Here is an 8,701-nt window from a genome sequence, read left to right as displayed (position 1 = left end):
ACTCTAATCAGAAAAAATTCTTCTAATCACAAAGATTCATCAATAATCACAAGAAAAAAATATTAGTGACAAAAAGGGATACAAACAATTGAATTATATCAGTGAGAAATATCTTTTCACCATATAAGTGACAAAAAAAATGTTTTTAAATCAGTGCCCATAATATAATTAGCATAAATTGCATACCCCTTATATATAAATCACATAAATTGTCAGTATTAAAGAAAATAAACCGACACACCCCCAAATTAGTTGTAATGAATGAACAGAAAAACCCAACAAAAAAGTATTGAATTAAAGAAAAAAATCAGAAAAAAGTCCCAGAAATAATATCCAAAGAGCAGTGTTGATTCTTCCAAAGTGAAAAAATGGAATTAACACCCACAATGTTCTGTGTTAAAGAAAAATCCAAGCATTCCTATACCAGTGAGAAAGGGGGCCGCTTACCAGAATTATAGATCTCAGTGTTAATGAGATCAACAGGGCAAAAGCACAGAAGTTCTGGATGAACCGTCACATGAGCCACACAGCATTTATCTCTGATGCGAAGCCTCCAGACAAGGAACGAGGATATCGTGGATCATATAAAAAATCAGAAAGGCACTCGCATAGCGTAAAACCTCTTAGTTTAATGGAATTTAAAAATTAAACAGTATTGCACTCACATGTACACAGAAGAATACGATCGTATAATAAAAAACGAGCCGGCCGGGTCTCGTATGCCGCCCGCACTTCCTAGCTTGGCGTAGAACGCGGAGACGTCAGAACGGGAGGTAGGCGTTCTGACGTCTCCGCGTTCTACGCCCATATTATTTCTGGGACTTTTTTCTGATTTTTTTCTTTAATTCAATACTTTTTTTGTTGGGTTTTTCTGTTCATTCATTACAACTAATTTGGGGGTGTGTCGGTTTATTTTCTTTAATACTGACAATTTATGTGATTTATATATAAGGGGTATGCAATTTATTTCAATAATTTTTATTGAAGATTTTCATCAGAACAATAAAGATGAACATTCCTTAACCACTTGACCACTGGGCACTTAAACACCCTTAATAACCAGACCAATTTTCAGCTTTCGGTGCTCTCGCATTTTGAATGACAATTACTCAGTCATGCAACACTGGACCTATATGAAATTTTTGTCCTTTTTTTCACACAAATAGAGCTTTCTTTTGGTGGTATTTAATCACCGCTGGGTTTTTTATTTTTTGTGCTATAAAAGAAAAAATACCGAAAATTCTGTAAAAAAATGAATTTTTCTTTGTTTCTGTTAGAAAATTTAGCAGATTAGTAATTTTTTCTTCATAAATTTTGGCCAAAATTTATACCACTACATATCTTTGGTAAAAATAAGTACAAATTGGTGGATATTATTTGGTCTTTGTGAAAGTTATAGAGTCCACAAGCTATGGCGCCAATATCTGAAAATTGATCACACCTGAAGTACTGACGGCCTATTTCAATTCTTGAGACCCTAACATGCCAGAAAAGTACAAATACCCCCCAAATGACCCCTTTTTGGAAAGAAGACATTCCAAGGTATTTAGTAAGAGGCATGATGAGTTTTTTGAAGTTGTCATTTTTTCCCACAATTCTTTGCAAAATGAAGATTTTTTTTACTTTTTTTTTTTTCACAAAATTGTCATATTATCAGGTTATTTCTCACACACAGCATATGCATACCACAAATTACACCCCAAAACACATTCTGCTATTACTCCCGAGTATGGCGATACCACATGTGTGAGACTTTTACACAGTGTGGCCACATACAGAGGCCCAACATGCATGGAGCGCCATCAGGCGTTCTGGAGCACCCAGGACAATTCTGACATTTCTCTCCTACATGTAAAAATCATCATTTATTTGCTAGAAAATTACATGGAATCCCAAAATATTATATATGTTTTTTTAGCAAACACCCTGGAGAATACAATGGTGGTCTTTGCAACTTTTTATCTCGCACGGTATTTGCGCAGTAATTTTTCGAATGCTTTTTTTTGGAAAAAAAAACAGTTTTGTGCTTAAAAAAAAAAAAAAACACAGTAAAGTTAGCCCAATTTTTGCATAATGTGAAAGATGAAGTTACGCTGAGTAAATAGATACCTAATATGTCACACTTCAAAATTGCACACGCTCGTGGAATGGCGCCAAACGTCGCTACTTAAAAATCCCCATAGGCGACAATTTAATTTTTTTTTACTGGTTATATGTTTTGAGTTACAGAGGAGGTCTAGGGCTAGAATTATTGCTCTAGCTCTAACGTTCGCAGCGATACCTCACATGTGTGGTTTGAACACCGTTTTCATATGTGGGCGGGACTTACGTATGCGTTCGCTTCTGCATGCGAGCACATGGGGACAGGGGCGCTTTAAAAAAACATTTTTTTTTATTGTTCATTTTACTTTATTTATTTTAGTTTGAAATTTTTTTCCCCAAAAATAATTTTTTTGATCACTTTTATTCCTATTACAAGGAATGTAAACATCCCTTGTAATAGGAATATGGCATGACAGGTCCTCTTTACAGTGAGATGTGGGGTCAATAAGACCCCGCATCTCACCTCTAAGCTGGGAATCCTGAAAAAAAAAAAAGATTCTGGCTTTGATCGTATTAGCGATTCGGTAGAAGCACTGGAGGGCGGAGGGCGGCGGGAGGGGGGGGATGTCTATGGCTGGGTATTGCAGGGTATCACCGACTATGGCTGGGTATCTCAGAGTATGGCTGGGTATCTCAGAGTATGGCGTTGCAGAGTATTGCGTTGCAGAGCATTGCAGGGTATTGGCGGGTGTTGCAGAGCATTGCAGAGTGTTGCAGGGTATTGGCGGGTGTTGCAGAGCATTGCAGAGTGTTGCAGGGTATTGGCGGGTGTTGCAGAGCATTGCAGAGTGTTGCAGAGTGTTGCAGGGTATTGCGGAGTGTTGCAGAATGTTGCGGAGTGTTGCAGTGTTGCAGAGTGTTGCAGAGTGTTGCAGGGTATTGCAGAGTGTTGCAGGGTATTGCAGAGTGTTGCAGGGTGTTGCAGAGTATTGCAGAGTGTTGTAGAGTGTTGCAGGGTATTGCGGAGTGTTGCAAGGTGTTGCGGAGTGTTGCAGGGTATTGCAGGGTATTGCGGAGTGTTGCAGGGAGTTGCGGAGTGTTGCAGGGCATTGCGGAGTGTTGCAGGGCATTGCGGAGTGTTGCAGGGTATTGCAGAGTATTGCAGGGTATTGCAGAGTGTTAGCAGGGAATTGAGGGGTTAATTTTCGGTGAGCAGCGATGTGGGCACTGCAGATGCAGCCCACATCGCTGCTGACACCGATCTCTTCCCCCTCCGCTGTACCGATCGGTACAGAGAGGGGGAGGGAGGAACCGGCGTCATAACATGACGCCGGCTTGTTTACAAGTGATCACTCCGTCATTTGACGGAGCGATCACGTGGTAAACGGCCGCGATGAGCGGCCGTTTACCGTGATTCGTGATGCGCCGGGTCCACTGGACCCAGCGGTCACGGATGCTCTCGTGTGCACGCCCCAGGGGGCGCACGAGAGCAGAATTCTGGGAGGCCGTTAATTAACGACCTCTCAGAGTTAAACAACCGCCCTGAAGCCGTTAATCGGCAATGGGCAGTTGTTAAGTGGTTAAAACAAACAAGCATAGTCCACCTTTGCATATATATAGCCAATCTAGACAAACAGATCTAGACAATAACATAACAGAACAGACCTGTAAAACAATCAGGCAATATGTTGATATATCATTTGTATTATCCTGAACCCATATCATCTAGTCTATTCCCCTAAATGGAGTATGTCTAGTCAAAGCACCCGAGCCTCAGGCCCCCTGGTGCCCCAAATGGGATCAAGCTGCAGACCAGGGGTTGGGCCCGCCCACCAAAACCAGGGTACTCCCATCCCATCCCTACAGGGTTCAACTACCTGGGATGCCGATAGGAATTTTGGGCGATTAACTAGCCCGTAGCATGGCTGCTGTCTTTCTTAGGACCCCATGCGGGGCACATCACGGTACACCAAGGGAGGTGAAGAAGGAGGGAAGAGAGAAAACGTGTGAAAGAGGAGAAGAGAGAATGTAATATGCTATTCAAGTGTTACCTGCCCCGGAGGACAGAGTACCAGGCTGCACCCCTGGAATAAGAGAAATATTACACATTGTTGCCCAAGGTTCCCAGATCAACCGGAATCTCTCCGTTTTGTCGTTCCATTTGGCCACAACTTGTTCTTGTACCATAATCCAAGTTACCTTAGTTCTAAACATCTTAAAGGAAATCGTGTGTTTCTTCCAGGCCTTGGCTATCGTAACTTTGGCCCCAAGAAAAATAAAAAACGCCAGTTGCTGTAAATGTTTGGGTAGAGCCGGGATGATATGATTTAGTAAGGCCGTACTGGGGTGTGGTACTAAGGTGATCCCCGTAATGGAACTAACCGTGCAAAACACTTTCCACCAAAAAGAGCGGATGCGTGGGCAAGACCACCAGACATGAAACATGTCTCCTTCCAGACCACAACCTCTGAAACACACTGGCGAAGAGCCCGGAAAGATTTTAGCCAGCCTGGAAGGAACATAGTACCATCTAAATAAAACTTTGATACCTGCCTCGATTAGCGAAACATTAAGGATACCTTTGTGAGCTCTCATCGAGGCCCCAAACCATTGTTTCGACTCCCAGGTGCAGCCCAAGTCAGCTTCCCATGCCCGAGCATAAGGGGGCTTGTTGTCCGTCCTCATAAGAGCTGTGTAGATCAGGGAGATGCCCCCCCTCTGGTCCGTAGCCCGCGCACACCATTGTTCATATTGCGTTATAAAAGGGGGAAGTGGCTTAGAAGTCCAAATGGAATTTAAATAGTGTGAGATTTGTGTAAATCTGAATATTTCCGAATCGGGCATGTTTAGTTTCTTCCTGCAGTGTGTTAAAGAAAGAGGGCGGGTAGGGGAAAAGAAGTGTCCAATTCTATATAGCCCCTTGTCCGTCCACCATTTAAAGGCTTCTATATTTTCCCCCGGGGGGAAATCCCCATTATGAAAAATATGTGTTAGCGGTTTCAGTGGGGAGATCAACGAGTCCCGTTTAAATAGGTTGGAGCTCAGCGCCATGGAGTGTGAAAGGGTGGGAGCTAGAATCGCAGGTCTACGTTTGGGGTTGCAACCCATCAGGAAATCTATTGTGTGGTGGGGAATAGACTGCCGTTCCATCAATAGCCAGTCCGGTTTTACAGACCAGAGAAAGCCATTGATATCTGGGCCAATTGCGCCGCTTGATAATAACCCCACAAGTTGGGAAGACCTAACCTCCCTTGAGATTTCAAACGGTAAAGTGTGGCTGAGGAGCACCTATAACCTTTCTTCCCCCAAACAAACCTCACGATGTCCGATTGTATGTTGCTCAGGAATGTTTTGGGGACCGGAATTGGGAGTGAACGAAACAAGTATAATAATCGCGGTAAAAGTGTCATTTTCACCGCATTAATCCTACCCAGCCAGGAAATGCCACAACCGGACCAACGAACCAAATCCGTTCTACATTTTTCCACCATGTTGGGATAGTTAGCTTGGAATAGTGTGTGCATGTCTGAAGTGAGTTTGATTCCTAAGTATGGAAGCTGGGATTGCGCCCACGAGAAGGTGAAATTATTCGAAAGTTGTGAGAGCATGTCTGTGGAGATCGTAACATTCAGAGCTAAAGATTTTTCCATATTGACCCGAAGTCCCGAGATCCTACTAAAGTCCAATAAAGTCCGGTTAATTATGGGCATGGAGGTCAAGGGCGAAGTGACAAAAAGGAGGAGGTCGTCCGCATAAAGGGCACATTTGTGTTCGCAGGACCCGCACATGACCCCCCTAATGTCGGGGTTGGAACGTAAGGCAATGGCTAAAGTTTCTATGGCTATGGCAAAAAGAAGCGGTGATAGTGGGCATCCCTGTCTTGTCCCCCTACCAATGCTGAATGTGTTAGAATATCTGCCCAACAGACGCACCTGAGCCGTAGGAGTAGAATAGAGTGCCGATATGAGATTAAGAAAGTATGTGCCGCATCCCCATCTCCCCAGGATATCAGTTAGGTATGTCCAATCAATGGAATGAAAGGCCTTATGCAGGTCAATGGACAACAGAAACCCCTGTTGCGGGGTACCCCCGTCCCATTGTGCCTTTAGGAGTGATATAATATCTACTGCGCGCCTAATCTGGTCTGGTCCTTGTCTCCCAGGGATGAACCCCACCTGATCTTTGTGTATATACCGAGAGATAAAGCTTGAAAGTCTGTTCGCCAATACTTTCGTCATTATCTTAATGTCATTATTGATAATCGATATAGGCCGAAAATTGCCCACCTCGCTGGCATCTTTTCCGGGTTTCGGAATCACTGAAATATATGCCGAGTTCATATCCGGGAGCATGGTGGCTCCATCCCTGAGAGAGTTAAACATTTTCACCAGATAAGGGGTTAGAGAAAGGCCAAACTTCTTATAATATCCATTGGAGAATCCGTCCGGACCCGGTGCAGAGCCCACGGAAAGAGTTTTAATAGTGTCAAGGACTTCTGCTTGAGTGAACGGATCCTCCAAAAGATCCCTGTGTTCCTCGGAGAGCGTGGGCAATGGGAGAGCGTTCAGGAGCGTCTCACGAGCACCTTTGGGGGGAATAGGCCCTTGTTTGTACAAGTCTGAGTAAAACCACAAAAAAGTTTCCATGACTTTAACAGGATTCTGAGAAAGGTCCCCTGAATGTACCCTGATTTTAGGAAAAGACTGCGAGCATGGCTTGGGGGTCAGTTTTACCGCTAGTCGTGAGCCAACCCTGTCTTTCTGGGCATAGAATTTGGCCCCCGTCCAAGTAAGATGTTGAGCAGCCGCTGTAGTTAAGGACATGTTCAGTCGGGCCTTGGCCGCATCTAGTTTGGCCAGTGAATCTGCCGTGGGGCGCTGTTTATGTGCTTTAGCTAGTGAACGGAACTCTTCCGTGAATTTGAGAGTGTCGGCCCGATGTTGTGCTTTGAGATTAGAGGACAACTGTATCAATTTGCCTCTCATTACAGTTTTATGTGCAGCCCATAAAGTAACCGGTGATACTTCCCCGGTATCATTCAGCTCAAAGTATTCTCGTATAGAAGCCTCTAAAGCTGCACTATGTGCAGGATCGCTCAAAATGGATTCCCTGAGACGCCAGCATGGGCGGCTCCCGTATCCCATAGGTCTCCTGGACACTACAACCACCATGGAGTGATCCGATAAGGACGAGTCCAAAATCCTCGCATGTACTAACAAAGGGATCGTCTGGGATTTTGTAAAAATGTGATCTATTCTGGCATAAGTGTGGTGTGGTGCCGAAAAGTGTGTATAATCCTTTGCCCGTGGGTTCATCTCTCGCCAAGTGTCAATCAGACCTTCGGAATGGATCATGTGGGCAATGTTAACGCTCTGTTTCGATGGACGCTTGGGTTTGGATCGACCAGTCGCCGATTTATCCAGAGAAAAATCAAATGCTACATTCGAGTCACCTCCTATAAACACCGTGCCCTGAAGGCGGTTCTGCAGCTTCCCCAGCATGGATGCAAAGAAGGAGCTTTGACCCTTGTTGGGCGCATAATAGGAAACAAAAGTGTAGCATTCCCCATCTATGTGTCCTGATACCAAAATATATCGACCCTGCGGGTCCGTAAAAATCTCAGGTTGAGACAAGTTAATATGTTTGAAGAAACACACTGCCACCCCTCTAGTTTTGTTCTCTGCGGAAGCTAAGAAAAACTGAGGATAGTGCTGGTGTAAATATGTGGGTTTGAAAGTAGAAGGGAAGTGTGTTTCTTGTAGTAAGAGAATGTCCGCGTGTACAGAACGGTAATGCTCTAAGAGCTTCCTACGTTTGAGTGGGGAGTTAAGGCCTTGAGTGTTGTGTGAGACAATTTTAAGGGTGGGCGCTTTAGCGGGTGTGTCCGACATGAACCAGAGGGGGGAGATCCACACAATTGATCAGAAACTCACCGCTCCTAAGAAGAGGGCCACGCTGTCGTTGATTCAAGAGCCACCAATAGGTCTCACAAAAGTCTGGGAGTGCAGGTTGGATGTCAAAGCTGGGGTCTCGATGTCTGCAATATACATGTGGAGAAAGAAGAAGGAAAGAGATGAACATGAAGAGGGATGAAGAATCATAGAGAGAAAGGACAGCAGCATGAGAAGAACCATGTTGTATTACCATTATGTTGTCAGATAAATACATACAGGGGACCCCAGTCCCCATCCACCCCCCTGAGTGGTCGGAACCTCCCCAACCAACCCTCATCCGTGAACAGTCGGGGCAACCCTAGATAAGGGTACCCCGTATGTGGCTCAGAAGCGCAGAAAGTGCCTCTGAACCAGGGGGAGCGCACTAAAACCAAGGGGTATGCAATTTATGCTAATTATATTATGGGCACTGATTTAAAAACATTTTTTTTGTCACTTATATGGTGAAAAGATATTACTCACTGATATAATTCAATTGTTTGTATCCCTTTTTGTCACTAATATTTTTTTCTTGTGATTATTGATGAATCTTTGTGATTAGAATAATTTTTTCTGATTAGAGTTTTTTTTTAGCGCAGCTCACTTTTTTCACTTATGGATGTATGGATGTATATAAGTGCCATAATGACATATCTCATATATAGATATAGGACAGAATTTAAATTGAACTTGTGAAACATTAATAAATCACCAGGACCAGGTGG

Source organism: Lithobates pipiens, unplaced genomic scaffold (assembly GCF_037356315.1).
Source record: "Lithobates pipiens isolate NorthernLeopardFrog02 unplaced genomic scaffold, aLitPip1_a1.2 Scaffold_23, whole genome shotgun sequence".
Taxonomy (NCBI): Eukaryota; Metazoa; Chordata; class Amphibia; order Anura; family Ranidae; genus Lithobates; species Lithobates pipiens.
This window is presented reverse-complemented; position numbering follows the sequence as displayed.